This window comes from Saccostrea cucullata, unplaced genomic scaffold, assembly GCF_032062105.1.
Source record: "Saccostrea cucullata isolate Sc308-1 unplaced genomic scaffold, CSIRO_AGI_Scuc_v1 ctg1525, whole genome shotgun sequence".
NCBI classification, from domain to species: domain Eukaryota; kingdom Metazoa; phylum Mollusca; class Bivalvia; order Ostreida; family Ostreidae; genus Saccostrea; species Saccostrea cuccullata.
Window position 1 is genome coordinate 12,248 of NW_026939474.1, and position 20,599 is coordinate 32,846.

Below are 20,599 nucleotides of genomic sequence, written 5' to 3' on the forward strand. Positions count from 1 at the left end.
AAACTTTATTTATTTACAGAGTAGATAAAATTTCCTAGGCACAGGTACCAGAGTTGTCAAACTGGCCTGGAAGGAAATTAAAAAAACTCTCAAAAGAAAGGAAAATCGGCTTAATGTATGGACCTACAATTGACTAAGTTCATTTTGATTGGTCAATTACCGGTGTGGTACCCCTAGTCGCCTTGAACCCAGTCCTGTCTTTCTGAAGAAAACCAACTCCGAGCCCGATGTAAAAATCGTAGTAGAGAAATGAGAATTTGAATTTTGCTGCCTTATTATGTTCCCCAAACGAAGTTTGGGAACATATTGTTTTTACTCTGTTTCTTATTATGTTCCCCAAACGGAGTTTGGGAACATATTGTTTTTACTCGGTTTCTTATTATGTTCCCCAAACGGAGTTTGGGAACATATTGTTTTTACTCGGTTTCTTATTATGTTCCCCAAACGAAGTTGGGGAACATATTGTTTTTACTCTGTTTCTTATTATGTTCCCCAAACGGAGTTTGGGAACATATTGTTTTTACTCTGTTTCTTATTATTATTATTATTATTATTTTTTTTCTTATTTGTTCTCCGGTACTTTTTTGTCCGCGAGTGTTCTCAGAAACTGTTCACCCAACTGAGCTAAAACCTTTTTAGGGTTAATAGGTGTGTAGTGTAGGTGTGCGGAACGAAGGTCATTTTGCGCGCATACGCATGCACGTGCGTGCGCGTGAAATGAGTGAATTGACTGATATACTTAATATAGGTATAACTTTTACATTTTTTGATGAAATGATTTGAAACTCATTATATAAGGATAGATTAGTAGTGTAGATAATGTGATACTGTCAAATTCGCACGAACTCACGCGCATGCACGTGCGCTTTGCTCTGATTGGCTGAAACAAAAATCTCAATATCTTCTCTGTTTTTTGACGAAATGCTTTGAAATTTAAAACATAGGCATGCTTTAGGATATTCTACAATATGGTATATAAGAATTTTCATCAAATCACGCGCATGCACGTGCGCTGCAATCTGATTGGCTCAAACTTTAAATGGCTATAACTCCCGTGTTTTTCAACCAAACAGCATGGGATTTAGAACGTAGACAAACATAATAGACTCCTAGAAGAAGGTATAGTCATCATGAACATACTTGCACGTGCATGAACGTGCGCTTCGCTCTGATTGGCTGAAACAAAAATCTCAATATCTTTTTTGTTTTTTGACGAAATGCTTTGAAATTTAAAACAAAGGCATGCTTTAGGATATCCTACAATATGATATATAGTAATTTTAATCAAGTCACGCGCATGCACGTGCGCTGCAATCTGATTGGCTGAAACTTTAAATGGCTATAACTCCCTTGATTTTCAACCAAACAGGATGGGATTCAGAACATAGATAGATATTATAGACTCCTACAGCAGGGAATGGTCATCATGCACATGCATGCACGTGCGTGCACGTGAAATGAGTAAAATTCCAAATACACTAGATTCAACATATTTTTGGATTAAATGCTGTAATATTTAGTATATTAAAATATATCAATAGTGTAGACAAGATGATATGGTCATTACGCACATGCATTCAAATGCGCATGCGTGCAATGCTTAAATTGAATACTTCTGGTAAAACTTTGTTAAAGTCTTAAATGTATCGCGTTTGTCTTATTTAATCAAGCTTACAGGGAATAAGGCAACAAAAGGGAAATGGGGAGCGTTTGGGGAACATCTGTAACGGTTCCCGTTACAATTAGCACTAGTTATTATTATTCTTATTCTTATTATTTTTCTTCCTGGGAAAATTTTGTCCGCGAGTGATCTTGTAAACTACACATCCGACTTAGGTGAAACCTTTTTAGGGTAAGTAGGCATGATATGTAGATTTGCGGAATCAAGGTCATTTTGCGCGCACGTGCTTGCAAGAGCGCGCACGTGCAAAACTTAAAATGACCAATATATAATGGATATAACCGTAACTTCTCTATTTTGTGACGAAATGTTTTGAAACTTATAATGTAAGGATATATTAGTAGTATGCACAAGATGACATGGTCAAAATAGCAAGATCGCACGCGCATGCACGTGTGCTTCGCTCTGATTGGCTGAAACTAAAGTCTCAATATCTTTTTTGTTTTTTGATAAAATCATTTGAAATTTTGAACTTAGTCATACATTAGGGAGATCTACAGCCTGTAATATAAGATTTTTCATGAAACCATGTGCATGCACATGTGCTTGCAAGAGCTCGCACGTGCAACACGAGAAATGTCCAATATAATTGATACAGACGTAACTATTAAAATTATTGATGAAATGCATTGAAACTCATTTTATAAGTATATATTAGTAGTATGCACAAGATGACATGGTCAAAATAGCAAGATCGCACGCGCATGCACGTGTGCTTCGCTCTGATTGGCTGAAACTAAAGTCTCAATATCTTTCTTGTTTCTTGTCATAATCCTTTGAATTTTTTTAACATAAACCTTCATTATGAAGTTCTACAGCATGATATATAAGAATTTTCATGAAAGCATGCGCATGACCGCGTCCTGAAATCTGATTGGCTGACACTTTAAATGGCTATATCTACTTTGTTTTTTGACGAAATGCTTTGAAATTTAAAACATTGTCATGCATTAGGACATCCTACAATATGATATAGAAAAAAAATCATTAAATCACGCGCATGGATGTGTGCTGCAATCTGATTGGCTTAAACTTGAAATGGCTATAACTCCCTTGTTTTTCAACCAAACAGGATGGGATTTAGAATATAGATAGATGTAAGGGACTCCTACAAGAAGGTATGGTCATTATGCACGTGCACGGACGTGCAAATGAGTAAAATAGTGTAGACATGAAGATATAATCATTACGCTCATGCAATCACATGCGCACGCCTGCATTGCTTAAATTTGAAATATTTGGTATACTTTTGGGAAAACGTTGTTTACGTCTTAAATGCATAGATTTTGCCTTCTGAAATGAAACTTACAGGGAATATGGCATGAGAAGGGAGTTGGGGAGCGTTTGGGGAACATCTGTAACGGTTCCCGTTACAATTAGCACTAGTTATGTTCCCCAAACGAAGTTGGGGAACATATTGTTTTTACTCTGTTTCTTATTATTATTATTATTATTATTATTATTATTATTCTTTTTTCTTCTTATTTCTTCTCCGGTACTTTTTTGTCCGGAAGTGTTCTCAGAAACTGTTCACCAAACTAAGTTAAAACCTTTTTAGGGTTAGTAGGCATGTTGTGTAGATGTGCCGAACGAAGGTCATTTTGCGCGCATTCGCATGCACGTGCGGGCGCGTGCAATGAGTAAAATGACTGATATATTTAATATGGTTGTAACTTTTATATTTTTTGATAAAATGTTTTGAAACTCATTATATAAAGATATATAAGTTGTGTAGATAAGATGACATGGTCAAATTTGCATGAACTCACGCGCATGCACGTGTGCTTTGCTCTGATTGGCTGAAACAGAAATCTTAATATCTTTTTTGTTTTATGATGAAATGCTTTGAAATTTATAACATAGACATGCATTAGGATGTACTACAATATGATATACAAAATTTTTCATGAAATCACGCGCATGCACGTGCGCTGCAATCTGATTGGCTGAAACTTTAAATGAGTATAACTCCCTTGGTTTTCAACCAAACAGCATGGGATTTAGAACATAGATAGACATAAAGGACTCCTACAGGATGGTATGGTCACAATTCACATGCATGCACGTGCGTGCACGTGCGCTTTGCTCTGATTGGCTGAAACAAAAATCTCAATATTTTTTCTGTTTTTTTACAAAATGCTTTGAAATTTAAAACATAGGCATACTTTAAGATGTCCTACAATATGATATATAATAATTGTCATGAAAATACGCGCATGCACGTGCGCTGCAATCTGATTGGCTTAAACTTTAAATGGCTATAACTCCCTTGTTTTTCAACCAAACAGGATGGGATTAAGAATATAGACAGACATAATGGACACCTACAAGAAGGTATGGTCATCATGCACGTGCAAATGAGTAAAATAGTGTAGACAAGATGATATCGTCATTACGCTCATGCAATCATGCGCACGCCTGCATTGCTTGGTATACTTTTGGGAAAACGTTGTTTACGTCTTAAATGCATTGATTTTGCCTTCTTTAATGAAACTTACAGGGAATATGGCACGAGAAGGGAGTTGGGGAGCGTTTGGGGAACATCTGTAACGGTTCCCGTTACAATTAGCACTTGTTATTATTATTATTATTTTTTTTTTCTTATTTGTTCTCCGGTACTTTTTTGTCCGCGAGTGTTCTCAGAAACTGTTCACCCAACTGAGCTAAAACCTTTTTAGGGTTAATGGGTGTGTAGTGTAGGTGTGCGGAACGAAGGTCATTTTGCGCGCATACGCCTGCACGTGCGTGCGCGTGATATGAGTGAAATGACTGATCTACTTTAAATAGCTATAACTTTGACATTTTTTAATGAAATGATTTGAAACTCATTATATCAGGATATATTAATATTGTAGATAAGGTGACACTGTCAAATGAGCAAGAACTCACGCGCATGCACGTGTGCTTCGCTCTGATTGGCTGAAACAAAAATCTCAATATCTTTTCCGTTTTTTGACGAAATGGTATGAAATTTAAAATATAAGCATACTTTAGGATGTCCTACAATATGATATATAACATTTGTCATGAAAGCACGCGCATGCACGTGAGCTGCAATCTGATTGGCTTAAACTTTAAATGGCTATAACTCCCTTGTTTTTCAACTAAACAAGATGGGGTTTAGAATATAGACAGACATGATGGACTACTACAAGATGGTATAGTCATCATGCACATGCACATGCATGCACGTGCGTGCACATGCACTTTTATCTGATTGGCTGAAACAAAAATCTCAATATCTTATTTGTTTTTTGACGAAATGCTATGAAATCTTGAACATAGGCATGCATTAAGATATCCTACAATATGAAACATAACAATTTTCATAAATACATGCGCATGCACGTGCGCTGCAATCTGATTGGCTTAAACTTTAAATGGCTGTAACTCCATTGTTTTTCAACTAAACGGGATGGGATTTGGACCTTAGACAGACATAAAAGACTCCTACAAGAGGGTATGGTCATCATGCACGTGCGTGCACGTGAAATTGGAAAAATTAAAGATACACTTGAATAAGCGTATTTTTGAAAGTTTTTGGATTAAATGCTTCAATATTTAGAAAATCAAGATTTCTAAATTATGTAGACAAGATGATATCGTCATTATGTATATGCATTCACATGCGCACGCGTGCTATGCTAGAATATACTTGGTATACTTCTGTGAAAAACGTTGTTAAATTCTGAAATGCATAGAGTTTGCCTTATTTAATGAAGCTTACAGGGAATATGGCACGAAAAGGGAGTTGGGGAGCGTTTGGGGAACATCTGTAACGGTTCCCGTTACAATTAGCACTAGTTATTATTATTATGTTCCCCAAACGAAGTTGGGGAACATATTGTTTTTACTCTGTTTCTTATTATTATTATTCTTATTATTTTTCTTCTTCCTGGGAAAATTTTGTCCACGAGTGATCTTGTAAACTATACATCCGACTTAGGTGAAACCTTTTTAGGGTCAGTAGGCATGTTATGTAGAGTTGCCGAACGAAGGTCATTTTGCGCGCACGTGCTTGCAAGAGCGCGCACGTGCAACACGTGAAATGACCAATATAATGGATATTGCCGTAACTTTTTTATTTTTTGATGAAATTTTTTGAAACTCATAATGTAAGGATACATTAGTAGTATAGACAAGATAGCATGGTCAAAATAGCAAGATCTAACGCGCATGCACGTGCGCTTCGCTCTGATTGGCTGAAACTAAAGTCTCAATATCTTTCATGTTTTTTTGACGAAATCCTTTGAAATTTTGAACATAGCCATGCATTACGATATCCTACAACATGATGTATAGCAATTATAATTAAAACACGTGTATGCACGTGCACTGCAATCTGATTGGTTGAAACTTTAAATAGCTATAACTCCCTTGGTTTTCAACCAAACAGCATGGGATTTGGAACATAGATATATAAAATGAACTTCTACAAGAAGGTATGGTCACCATGCACATGCATACACGTGCGTGTACGTGCGCTGCAATCTGATTGGCTGAAACTTTAAACAGCTATAACTTCCTTGTTTTTCAACCAAACAGGATGGGATTTGGAGCATAGATAGATATAATGGACTTCTACAAGAAAGTATGGTCATCTGCATATACATACACGTGCGTGTACGTGCACTGCAATCTGATTGGCTGAAACTTTAAACAGCTATAACTCCCTTGGTTTTTAACCAAACAGGGTGGGATTTAGAACATAGATAGATGTAATGGACTTCTACAAGCTGCGTGCACGTGAAATGAGTAAAATCAAAAATACACTTGAATAAGCATATTTCTTAATACTTTTGGATTAAATACTTTGATATTTAGTATATTAAAATCTATAGATTGTGAAGACAAGATTATATCGTCATTACGCACGTGCATTCACATGCGCACGCGTGCAATGCTAAAATTTGAATGAAATTGGTACACTTCTGGGTAAACATTGTTAATTAAAGTATCAAATGCAACGAGTTTGTCTTATTTAATGAAGCTTATAGGGAATATGGCACCAAAAGGGAGTTGGGGAGCGTTTGGGGAACATCTGTAACGGTCCCCGTTACAATTAGCACTAGTTATGTTCCCCAAACGGAGTTTGGGAACATATTGTTTTTACTCGGTTTCTTATTATTATTATTATTATTATTATTCTTTTTTTTCTTCTTTGTTCTCCGGTACTTTTTTTGTCCGCGAGTGTTCTCAGAAACTGTTCACCCAACTAAGTTTAAACCTTTTTAGGGTTAATAGGTGTCAAGTGTAGGTGTGCACAACGAAGGTCATTTTGCGCGCATACGCATGCACGTGCGTGCGCGTGAAATGTGTGAAATGACTGACATACTTATTATAGCCATAACTTTTACATTTTTTATTGAAATGCTTTGAAACTCATTCTATAAGGATATATTAATAGTCTAGATAATATGACATGGTCAAATTAGCACGAACTCACGTGCATGCACGTGCGCTTCCCTCTGATTGGCTGAAACAAAGATTTCAATATCTCTTTTGTTTTTTGACGAAATGCTTTGAAATTTTGAACATTGTCATGCATTAGGATATACTACAATATAATATATAGCAGGTATCATGAAAACACGCGCATGCACGTGCGCTGCAATCTGATTGGCTTAAACTTTAAATGGGTATAACTCCTTTGATTTTCAACCAAACAGGATGGGATTTAGAACATAGATAGACATAGTGGATTCCTACAAAAAGGTAAGGTCATCATGCACATGCATGCACGTGCATGCACATGAGATGGATAAAATCAAAAATACACTTGATGAAGCGTATTTTTTAATACTTTTGGATTAAATGCTTTATTATTTTATTATATTAATGTATATAGATAGTGTAGACAAGAGAATATGGTTATTACGCACATGCATTTACATGTGCACGCGTGCAAATGCTAATATTTGAATTTACTCGGTATACTTCAGGGAAACGTTGTTAAAGTGTAAAATGCATAGAGTTTGTCGTTTTTAGTGAAGCTTAAAGGGAGTATGGCACCAAAAGGGAGTTGGGGAGCGTTTGGGGAACATCTGTAACGTTTCCCGTTACAATTAGCCCTAGTTATTATTATTATTATTCTTTTTTTTCTTATTTGTTCTCCGGTACTTTTTTGTCCGGAAGTGTTCTCAGAAACTGTTCACCCAACTGACCTAAAACCTTTTTAGGGTTAATGGGTGTGTAGTGTAGGTGTGCGGAACGAAGGTCATTTTGCGCGCATACGCGTGCACGTGCGTGCGCGTGATATGAGTGGAATGACTGATATACTTAATATAGCTATAACTTTTACATTTTTTAATGAATTGACTTGAAACTCATTATATAATGATATATTAATAGTGTAGATAATGTGACACTGTCAAATTAGTACGAACTCACGCGCATGCACGTGCGCTTCACTCTGATTGGCTGAAACAAAAATCTCAATATCTTTTCTGTTTTTTGACGAAATGCTTTGAAATTTAAAACATAGGCATACTTTAGGATATCCTACAAAATGATTTATAACAATTGTCATGAAAGCACGCGCATGCACGTGCGCTGCAATCTGATTGGCTAAAACTTTAAATAGCGATAACTCCCTTGTTTTTAAACCAAACAGGATGGGATTCAGAACATAGATAGACATTATGGACTCCTACAAAAGGGTATGGTCATCATGCACATGCATGCACGTGCATGAACGTGCGCTTTGCTCTGATTGGCTGAAACAAAATTTTCAATATCTTTATTGTTTTTTGAAGAAATGCTTTGAAATTTAAATCATAGGCATGCTTTAGGATGTCCTACAATATGATATATAATAATTTTCATGAAATCACGCGCATGCACGTTAGCTGCAATTTGATTGGCTGAAACTTTAAATGGCTATACTTCCCTTATTTTTCAACCAAAAAAGATGGGATTCAGAACATAGATAGACATTATGGGCTCCTACAATAGTGTATGATCATGATGCACATGCATGCACGTGCGTGCACGTAAAATGAGTAAAATTACAAATACACTGTATTAAACATATTTTTAAATACGTATGGACTAAATGTTGTAATATTTAGTATATTAAAACATACGAATAGTTTAGACAAGATGATATGGTCATTACGCACATGCATTCAAATGCGAATGCGTGCAATGCTGAAATTTGAATAAACTTGATATACTTCTGGGTAAATAATGTTAAAGTCTAAAATGCATCGTGTTTGTCTTATTTAATTGTCACCGGGTTCACAGGTGCGTGAAAGTCAGTCAATATATCGGGTCTCAATAGCTCAGTTGGTTAGAGCGCTGGCACGGTACGCCAGAGGCCCTGGGTTCGAGTCCCGGTTGAGACTTGACTTTTCACCACCTGTGACATTTGGCGCCTAACGTACAAAACCCACTATTTCCTTGGAACATGCCTCACAGCATTTCCTTATATTTTGTAGAATTCGAGGACGAATTTCTACAAAGAGGGGGATTATGTCACCGGGTTCACAGGTGCGTGAAAGTCAGTCAATATATCGGGTCTCAATAGCTCAGTTGGTTAGAGCGCTGGCACTGTACGCCAGAGGCCCTGGGTTCGAGTCCCGGTTGAGACTTGACTTTTCACCACCTGTGACATAATGAACCGTACAGAGAATATGCCACAAAAGGGAGATGGGGAGCGTTTGGAACATCTGTAACGGTTCCCGTTACAATTAGCCCTAGTTATTATTATTATGTTCCCCAAACGAAGTTGGGGAACATATTGTTTTTACTCTGTTTCTTCTTCTTATTATTATTATTATGTCGCCCCGAACGAAGTCGGGGACGACATATTGATATTGTACGCATGTTTTTTTTATCCAGGCTGTTTCTCGGAGATGGCTGGGACAATCTTCCTGAAACTTTCCTTAAAGGACGATCACTGGTTGTAGTTGTGCAGTGAGGTCGTTCAGTTCCAATATGTCTACCGTTGCCATGGAAACCTGTAAAAAGCGACAAATTTTGTCCGAGAGTGTTCTCTCTGGTCCCTTAAACGTTCGTCATGAAACTTTTCTTATTTTAATGATTAGTATCTGTAGTTCTGCAACTCGTATTTAAAATTTTCATATAATCGATTATTGCCATGGAAACCAGGTGAAAGTTAAAATTCTTTAATTTCGATTTTCTCAATAACTACTCAGGCAATCGTTTTGAAACTTTCAATGTTTATTCCTTGCAATGTGTCAAAGTGATTTCTACTTTCAAAATAATTGTAATGAGTCGCTCACGGTTGTCATAGAAACGAAACAGAAAAAAAGATTCAGATGTACACATGTGTTCTCCAAGGTCTAGGTCAAAGGGTCATAGTTCGTCGTATCCAATAAAAGTTCTTTTCACAAGGATTACATATTTGAAATACGAAAGCCCTAGTACTTACCGTTCAAACGTTATGGCTATTTACTATGTTCAAGACGACCCCCCCCCCCTTTTTTTTAAGCACACAGCCAAGTAGAATACACAGATATAACATATACAACTTACAAGTAACTTTTTAAAATCTTCATTCATAAAATTAATTTCCCGTCATGTGATATTTTGCCATCATTCATTCTCCTTCTGTTTTTTCTCTTGAATTTATAAATATTTTATTTTATCTTTATAAAAAAAAATAACGATTGTCAGCTGCATTTATTATCATTCCGCGTTTTCTTGTATATCTATCACTTGTATATTATTCATTTCATTGGATAGTGCAAGTATAAATTAAAAAATTGGTACGTCATTTCCATAGTTTTTATTCATTCATAAATTCTTTGATCCGCTCCTGATGGTTCGCTAAGCCTTGATCACCACTGTATACAAAACATTCATCTCGCCAAAAATGTTCATGATTCCGCTAAACTGAGAAAGTTCACACATGATTTATTATCTCATAACACACATCAGCTCTCTGCAATGCAGAAATGCTCGAATTGATGGTGGCATGTCAGATTCGTTTTTCGGTAGAACCTCTTAAGAGGGAAATTTGAGAGTTCTCACTGGCGTTACAATACACAAAATAATTCGGCTGATCTTCTTCATAAATTACATTTCCCAAGCTCTTATCATAGGAAAGATACTGCCAATTAACAAGTATGAGGCTCAGTTCAGTACATCTGCCAGATTTCTTTTATGCAAGTCTGCAAATTGAGGAACTCGTAATTTTCCTGCACTACTTTCTTCTCCTACCGATTCTAAAAATAATGAGTGGAATGTACCAAATTAAGGTCTTCCGTTTCCAATGGAAAGGACTGATATAACTCAATGGTTGTTCAAACTTAGCTTATGGACTTTTGTTTTAGTGATGATAAAAATGAAAGTCTTGTCTAATACGGGGCGACATATGCTATTGCTTGCAATAGCAGACTTTCTAGTTAGGGTCTTCCGTCTTCAGCGGAAGACCCTTCTATTATTCTTATGTTTCTTTTTCACTTTTCTTATTAGGGTCTTCCGTCTTCAGCGGAAGACCCTTCTATTATTCTTATGTTTCTTTTTCACTTTTCTTATTATTATTATTATTCTTTTTTTCTGCACAAATTTTGTGCAGAAGATTTCTCAGAGATGGTTGGATGGATTTGCTTCAAATTTTCAGAGATGTTGTAGGATAATCTGAAGTTTATACCGGCTGAAGGATTTTGTGAAAATCACTTCCGGTCTAGAGTTATCGCCCTTTTATCAAAATTCAGAGGACCTCCTTGTCCGTTCATTTTCTCGAAAACGGCTTGAGCTAGAGCGCTGAAATTTTCAGTGATGATAGAGGACATGTTCCCATGTTACTGGGAGTTTGGATAGTTTCGGGAAGTGTCTAGTATGGAAGCTCGGTAGGGGTCAAAATTTAGGACACGAATCACGAGTGATTTTTGGAGACATTTTGCATCATATCTTTTAAAAGTATAAATATTTTGTAAAACATACTGAACATCATTTGTGCAGAACAACAAGATCTTTCAAATGATATCAAGAAAAAAATGCTGACTCATCACATTAGGGGCAGAAAGGGGCCAAAAGTCTTTAATCGATAACTCTTTATCAGTTAATATTTTGTAATATAATACTGAAGCAAAAATGTTTATCTCAACAATCTACAGCTATATATTATAATTTTTATGACGTATGGTACATAATTAGGGGCCACAAGGGGCCAGAATGCTAAATCTTTGACGCTTTATATCTCAAGAGTGAGAAATATTTTGATAAGTAATATTGAACAAAAGATGTTCAAAATAATGTTCTGAACAATATGCAACCTTTCATTTTTCGCTAAACGTCCCCATTAGGGAGTTGAAGGGTTGGCCCCTAAATATTTCTTTTGCGAATAACTCGAAAACGAAAAAGAATCTCTGAATAGTTGTTGAACAAAAAGTGTTCAAAATCCTAAGAGCTTTAAGATGAAATCCAGAAAAAGGGGCTAGACACACAAATTAGGGGCCAAGAGGGGCTAAAAGTCTTTTTTTGATAACTCTTTAACAGTCAATAATTTGTAATACATTACTGAAGCAAAAATGTTTATCTCAACAATCTACAACTGTATATTATGATTTTTATGTCGTATATTACATAATTAGGGGCTACAAGGGGCCAGAATGCTAAATCGTTGATGCTTTATATCTCGAAAATGAGAAATATTTTGATAAGTAATATTGAACAAAAGATGTTCAAAATAATGTTCTGAACAATATGCAACCTTTCATTTTTCGCTAAACGTCCCCATTAGGGAGTTGAAGGGTTGGCCCCTAAATATTTCTTTTGCAAATAACTCGAAAACGAAAAAGAATCTCTGAATAGTTGTTGAACAAAAAGTGTTCAAAATCCTAAGAGCTATAAGATGAAATCCAGAAAAAGGGGCTGGACACACAAATTAGGGGCCAAGAGGGGCCAAAAGTCTTTTTTCGATAACTCTTTAACAGTCAATAATTTGTAATACATTACTGAAGCAAAAATGTTTATCTCAACAATCTACAACTGTATATTATGATTTTAAAGTCGTACATTACATAATTAGGGGCCACAAGGGGCCAGAATGCAAAATCTTTGACGCTTTGTATCTCAAAAGTGAGAAATATTTTGATAAGTAATATTGAACAAAAGATGTTCAAAATAATGTTCTGAACAATATGCAACCTTTCATTTTTCGCTAAACGTCCCCATTAGGGAGTTGAAGGGTTGGCCCCTAAATATTTCTTTTGCGAATAACTCGAAAACGAAAAAGAATCTCTGAATAATTGTTGAACAAAAAGTGCTCAAAATCCTAAGAGCTTTAAGATGAAATCCAGAAAAAGGGGCTGGACACTCAAATTAGGGGCCAAGAGGGGCTAAAAGTCTTTTTTCGATAACTCTTTAACAGTCAATAATTTGTAATACATTACTGAAGCAAAAATGTTTATTTCAATAATCTACAACTATATATTATGATTTTAAAGTCGTACATTACATAATTAGGGGCCACAAGGGGCCAGAAGGCAAACTCTTTTACGCTTTACATCTCGAAAGTGAGAAATATTTTGATAAGTAATATTGAACAAAAGTTGTTCAAAATAATGTTCTGAACAATATGCAACCTTTCATTTTTTGCTAAACGTCCCCATTAAGGAGTTGAAGGGCTGGTTCCCTAAATATTTCTTTTGCGAATAACTCGAAAACGAAAAAGAATCTCTGAATAGTTGTTGAACAAAAAGTGTTCATAATCCTGAGAGCTTTAAAATGTTATGAAGAAAAAAGGGCTGATCCCTAATATTAGGGGCCGTGAGGGGCCAAAAGTCGATTTTAGAAGTCTTTATTGTTCAATGTCTTTTTACAGAATATGGAAAATCATTAATTTAGAATGAAAATCTCAATAAAAATCTGATCTCATCTCATCAAGAATCGAACGGAAGACCAACTCGTTGCTCGCAACGAGATCGTATCTACAGAAGTTATTATTATTTTTCTATTTTTTCCTTACCGATTTTGTGCAGAAGATTTCTCAGAGATGGTTTGGTCGATTCACTTGAAATTTTCAGAGATGATTTGTCATAATGTGAACCTGATCCACTTTTCTTGATTTTTGGAAATTCACTTCCGGTCAAAAGTTATCGCCCTTTAATCGATTTTTACATGACATTTTTGTCCGGACAAAAACTCAAAAACGAGAAACGCTAGAAGGCTGAAATTTTCAGGAATGATAGACGATATGTTATAGTTTTGTAGCTATGTTTTCAAAATTTCCGGAAGTGCCTAGTATGGAAGCTCGATAGGGGTCAAAATTTAGGACACGAATCATGACTGATTATTTGAGACATTTTGCATCATATCTTTTAAAGTATAATTATTTTGTTAACACATACTGAGTAATATTTGTGCAGAATAACAAGATCTTTGATATGATATCAAGAAAAAGGTGCTGACTCATCACATTAGGGGCCAAGAGGGGCCAAAAGTATTTACTCGATAACTCTTTATCAGTTAATATTTTGTAATATAATACTGAAGCAAAAATGTTTATCTCAACAATCTACAGCTACATATCATAATTTTTATGACGTATGGTACATAATTAGGGGCCACAAGGGGCCAGAATGCCAAATCTTTGACGCTTTATATCTCGAGAGTGAGAAATATTTTGATAAGTAATACTGAACAAAAGATGTTCAAAACCATGTTCTGAACAATATGCAACTTTTCATTTTTCGCTTAACGTCCCCATTAAGGAGTTGAAGGGTTGGCCCCTAAATATTTCTTTAGCGAATAACTCGAAAACGAAAAAGAATCTCTGAATAGTTGTTGAACAAAATGTGCTCAAAATCCTAAAAGCTTTAAGATGAAATCCAGAAGAAGGGGCTGGACACTGAAATTAGGGGCCAAGAGGGGCTAAAAGTTTTTTTTCGATAAGTCTTTAGCAGACAATATTTTGCTATACATTACTGAAGCAAAAATGTTTATCTCAACAATCTACAACTATATATTATGATTTTTATGTCGTATATTACATAATTAGGGGCTATAAGGGGCCAGAATGCTAAATCATTGATGCTTTATATCTCGAAAGTGACAAATATTTTGATAAGTAATATTGAACAAAAGATGTTCAAAATGATGTTCTGAACAATATGCAACCTTTAATTTTTCGCTAAACGTCCCCATTAGGGAGTTGAAGGGTTGGCCCCTAAATATTTCTTTTGCGAATAACTCGAAAACGAGAAAGAATATCTGAATAGTTGTTGCTCAAAAATTGTTCAAAATCCTAAGAGCTTTAAGTTGAAATCAAGAAAAAGGTGCTGGACACTCAAATTAGGGGCCAAGAGGGGCCAAAAGACTTCATTTGATAACTCTTTATCAGTTAATATTTTGTAATGCATTACTGAAGTAAAGATGTTTATCTCAACAATCTGCAACTATATATTATGATTTTAATGTCGAATGGTACATAATTAGGGGCCACGAGGGAATAGAATGCTAAATCTTTGAAGCTTAATATCTCCAAAGTGCGAAATATTTTGATAAGTAATATTGAACAAAAGATGTTCAAAATCATGTTCAAAACAATATGCTTACTTTGAATTTTAGTAGAATGGCCCCATTAAGGACTTGTAGGGGTGGCCCCTAAATATTTCCATTCAGCATATCTCCAAAACGAAAAGAAATCTCTGAATAGGTGTTGAACAAAAAGTCTTTGAAATCACAAGACCTTTCATTTTATATCAAGAAAAAGGGGCTGACCCCTCAAATTTGGGGCTCAGAGGGGCTAAAAGTCTTTAATTATACCTCTCTAATGATCAATATTTTGTGATACATTACTGAAGCAAAAGTATTCATCTTAACAATTTGCAACAATATATGAAAAAATTCCGATCATATGTTATGTAATAAGGGGTCACAAGGGGCCATAATGTCAGATCTTTGACGCTTTATATCTCAAAAAGGGGGAATATTTTGATAAGCAATATTGAACAAAAGATGGTCAGAATAATGTTTTAAACAATATGCATACTTTGAATTTTTGTAAAACAGCCCCTTTTAGGACTTGTAGGGTTGGCCCCTAAATATTTCCATTCAGCATATCTCCACAACGAATAAAAATCTCTGAATAAATACTGAGCAAAATATCTTTAAAATCACAAGACCTTTCAATTGATACCAAGAAAATGGGGCTGACCCCTCAAATTAGGGGCTCAGAGGGGGCAAAAGTCTTTTATATATAACTTTATAGTAATCAATATTTTGTTATGGATTAGTGAAGCAAAAGTATTCATCTTAATGATTTGCAACAATATATGATACAATTTTGATCATATGATACGTAATTAGGGGTCACAAGGGGCCAGAATGTCAAATCTTTGACGATTTATATCTCAAAAAGGGGGAATATTTCAATATGCAATATCGAACAAAAGATGGTCAGAATAATGTTCTAAACAATATGCATACTTTGAATTTTTGTAAAACGGCCCCGTTAAGGACTTATAGGGGAGGCCCCTAAATAACTCCATTTAGCATATTTCCACAATGAATAGAAATCTCTGAATAAATACTGAGCAAAATATCTTTAAAATCACAAGACCTTTCATTTGATACCAAGAAAATAGGGCTGACCCCTCAAATTAGGGGCTCAGATGGCCAAAAGTCTTTTATTCAATAACTCTCCAATGATTAATATTTTGTTATACATTACTGTAGCAAAGTATTAATCTTAACAATTTGCAACAATATATGATAAAATTTTGATCATATATTACGTAATTAGGGGTAACAAGGGACCAGAATGTCAAATCTTTGACACTTTATATCTCAAAAAGGCGGAATATTTTAATCAGCAATATTGAACAAAAGATGGTCAGAATAATGTTCTAACCAATATGCATACTTTGATTGTTTGTAAAATGGCCCCGTTAAGGACTTATAGGGGAGGCCCCTAAATGTCTCCATTCAGCATATCTCAACAACGAATAAATATCTCTGAGTAAATACTGAGCAAAATATCTTCAAATTCACAAGACCTTTCATTTGATACCAAGAAAAAAGGACTGACCCCTCAAATTAGGGGCTCAGAGGGGCCAAAAGTCTTTTATCTATAACTCTCTAATGATCAATATTTTATGACATATTACTGAAGCAAACGTATTCCTCTTAATGATTTGCAACAATATATTATAAAAGTTTAGTCATATCTTACGTAATGAGGGTTGCAAGGGGCCAAAATGCTATATTTTTCATGCTTTACGTCTCGAAAAGGGGGAGCATTTTTATAAGCCATATTGAACAAAAGATGTTCAGAATATCGTGATAAAAATCAGAAACTTTAAATTTAATGAAGAAAAACTTAATGTCATTCTCTTTTAACTAATATCTCAGTCAAAATCACATCTCATCTTATCGAGAAATTCAACGGAAGACCTACTCGTTGCTCGCAACGAGATCTCATCTAGTTATTATGTTCCCCAAACGAAGTTGGGGAACATATTGTTTTTACTCTGTTTCTTATTATTATTATTATTATTTTTCTTCTTCTTCTTCCTGGGTACTTTTTTGTCCGGGAATGATCTTGTAAACTGTTCGTCTGATGTAGGTAAAACCTTTTTTAGGGTCAGTAGACATGTTATGTAGATTTGCGGAATCAAGGTCATTTTGCGCCCACGTGCTTGCAAGCACGTGCAACACGTGAAATGACCAATATAATAGATAGAGCCGCAACTTTTCTTTTTTTTGATGAAATGCTTTGAAACTCATAATGTGAGGATATATTAGTAGTATAGACATGACGACATGGTCAAAATTGCAAGATCTCACGCGCATGCACGTGTGCTTTGCTCTGATTGGCTGACACTAAAGTCTCAATATCTTTCTTGTTTTTTGACGAAATCCTTTGAAATTTTAAACATAGCCATGCATTATGATATCCTACAACGTGATATATAGCAATTATCATGAAAACACGTGCATGCACGTGCTCTGCAATCTGATTGGCTTAAACTTTAAATAGCTATAACTCCCTTGGTTTTCAACCAAACAGGATGGGGTTTGGAACATAGATAGATATAATAGACTCCTACAAGAAGGTACGGTCACCATGCACATGCATACACATGCGTGTACGTGCGCTGCAATCTGATTGGTTGAAACTTTAAACAGCTATAACTCCCTTGGTTTTCAACCAAACGGGGTGGGATTTAGAACAACGATAGATGTAATGGACTTCTATAAGAAGGGATGGTCACATGCCCGTGTATGCACGTGTGTGCACGTGAAATGAGCAAAATCAAAAATACACTTGAATGAGCGTATTTTTTAAAAATATTTTTGGATTAACTACTTTCATATTTAGTATGTTTAAATATATAGATCATGTAGACATTAAGCACATGCATTCACATGCGCACGCACGCAATGCCAAAATTTGAATGAACTTGGTACACTTCTGGGTAAACGTTGTTAAAGTCTCAAAAACAAAGAGTTTGTCTTATTTAATGAAGCTTACAGGGAATATGGCACCAAAAGGGAGTTGGGGAGCGTTTGGGGAACATCTGTAACGGTCCCCGTTACAATTAGCACTAGTTATTATTATTATTCCTGGGAAAATTTTGTCCTCGAGTGATCTTGTAAACTATACATCCGACTAAGGTAAAATGTTTTTAGGGTCAGTAGACATGTTATGTAGATTTGCCGAACGAAGGTCATTTTGCGCGCACGTGCTTGCAAGAGCGCGCACGTGCAACACGAGAAATGACCAATATAATGGATATTACTGTAACTTTTCTTTTTTTGGAAGAATTTTTTTGAAACTCATAATATAAGGATACATTAGTAGTATAGACAAGACAGCATGGTCAAAATAGCAAGATCTCACGCGCATGCACGTGCGCTTCGCTCTGATTGGCTGAAACTAAAGTCTCAATATCTTTCTTGTTTCTTGTCATAATCTTTTGAAATTTTGAACATAGTCCTACATTATAAAGATCTACAGCATGATATATAAAAATTTCCATGAAAGCATGCGCATGCGCGCGTGCTGCAATCTGATTGGCTGAAACTTTAAATGGCTATATCTTCTTTGTTTTTTAACGAAATGCATTGAAATTTGAAAAATAGTCATGCATTGGGATATCCTAAAATATGATATAGGAAAAAAATCATGAAATCACGCGCATGCACGTGTACTGCAATCTGATTGGCTGAAACTTTATATGGCTATATCTCCTTTGTTTTTTGACGAAATGTTTGGAATTTTAAAATATAGTCATTCATTTAGATACCCCTCAATACGATAAAGATAAAAATTTATGAAATCACACGCATGTATGTGTGCTGCAATCTGATTGGCTGAAAATTCAAATGGCTATAACTCCTTTGTTTTTCAACGAAACAGGATGGGATTTAGAACATAGATAAATATAGGTGACTCCTAAAAGAAGGTGTAGTCATTATGCACGTGCTTGCACGTGCGTGCACGCAAAATGAGTAAAATTAAAAATACATTCGAATGAGTGTATTTTTTAATACTTTTGGATTAAATGCTTTGATATTAAGTATATACTTATGGATTAAATGCTTTGATATACAGTATATTAAAATTTTAGATAGTGTAGACAAGATAATATGGTCGTTACGCAAATGAACACGCGTGCAATGCCTATTTTTAAATATATTTTGTATTTTTCTGGAAGACTTTCTTTGAGTCTAAATTCTATAAAGTATTTCTTATTTAATAGAGATTACAGGGAATACGGCACCAAAAGGGAGGTGGGGAGCGTTTGGGGAACATCTGTAACGGTCCCCGTTACAATTAGCACTAGTAATATTTTTAATTTATTATTCTCTATTTTGTTCTAATAAAAGGTTGGCTTAAAATTTAAAAAAAAAGACACTGTACTAAAATATAAATATATAATTCCTACCCTGCTGTGTTTTTTTTTAATTTGTAGGTCGTGCCGTCTGTTCCTGCCATATCTAAAAAACATGCAGGCACCCCACTTTCACATAGTTTTTTCACCTGGTCTTTCATGATTGCGTTTAAAGGTGATATTACTACTGCGACAGCATAAGGATCGTCAACAAGAAAAGGCATCAGCTGAAATACGATGCTTTTTCCATACCCAGTTGGAAGGAGACACACAACGTCTCTTTTTGCTATGAATGCACGGAGAGCAGCAACTTGTTCTTCCTTCAACTCAAAATCAAAACCAAGTGTTTTTTTAGCTTTCCCAAGTTTTTCATCCATTGTTGATGTAGTGAAAATGAAAGTGAAAGTACAATCTATGAATACTTTACACTTTAATTTAAAAAAGTTTTTCTCAACTTTTTAATGATCGTTTATCTTTTAAATAATTTTAAACTTTTATTAATGCTCAAATGTATATATTTTCAAACTTTAATGGCGAACTATGTTTTTAGTGTTATTCGCCCGCGCGAGAATCGCGGACTCACAATATACAAATTTGTTTCTGTACTGCGTCATCCGGGAGAGGTCTCTCTATAGATGAGGCCTCGACGGGGAGTATGACAAAGAGTGTAAAAGAGAAAGCTGACGATTTCTTTACGAAGTTTTACGTCGTGTGTGTCACGTGTTATAATTAAATAATTCCAATCTTAATTTTATTTATTGATTCCCTGTGTTTTGATTGGACGAAAACAAATTCAAGAAAAAGTTTACACATCGATGAATTCTTCGATCATCAGAACTACTTTTTTGACTGTTGTAAAACAATGAAAACAGATACTTCTTGTCCGTTTTATAGTTAAATTATGATTACAAGAAACTTGGAATAAAAAAATGAATGAATGATCGAATGAATGAATGAAAAAGAGATAAACAGGACTGACAGACGGTAATATCATGTTTATGTCACTGTCGGATCACGAGTGTGAATTTTAAAAAATCGCTGATCATGCTGTCATTTTCTCGACGTTCCATATCAGCTCAGTTGGTATGGTTGTGATAGGGAAAAGAAA

The 20,599-nt window shown here is 35.2% G+C and overlaps 2 non-coding genes across 2 annotated transcripts; both read left to right on the forward strand.

Annotated features, from left to right (window-relative positions):
• The first annotated feature begins 8,953 nt into the window (after window positions 1-8,953).
• Trnat-ggu (transfer RNA threonine (anticodon GGU)) lies at window positions 8,954-9,027 on the forward strand. The gene has a single exon. It is a non-coding gene; the product is annotated as a tRNA-Thr (tRNA).
• Window positions 9,028-9,199: 172 nt separating this feature from the next.
• Window positions 9,200-9,273, forward strand: Trnat-ugu (transfer RNA threonine (anticodon UGU)). Its single transcript has one exon. It is a non-coding gene; the product is annotated as a tRNA-Thr (tRNA).
• The last annotated feature ends 11,326 nt before the right edge of the window (window positions 9,274-20,599 follow it).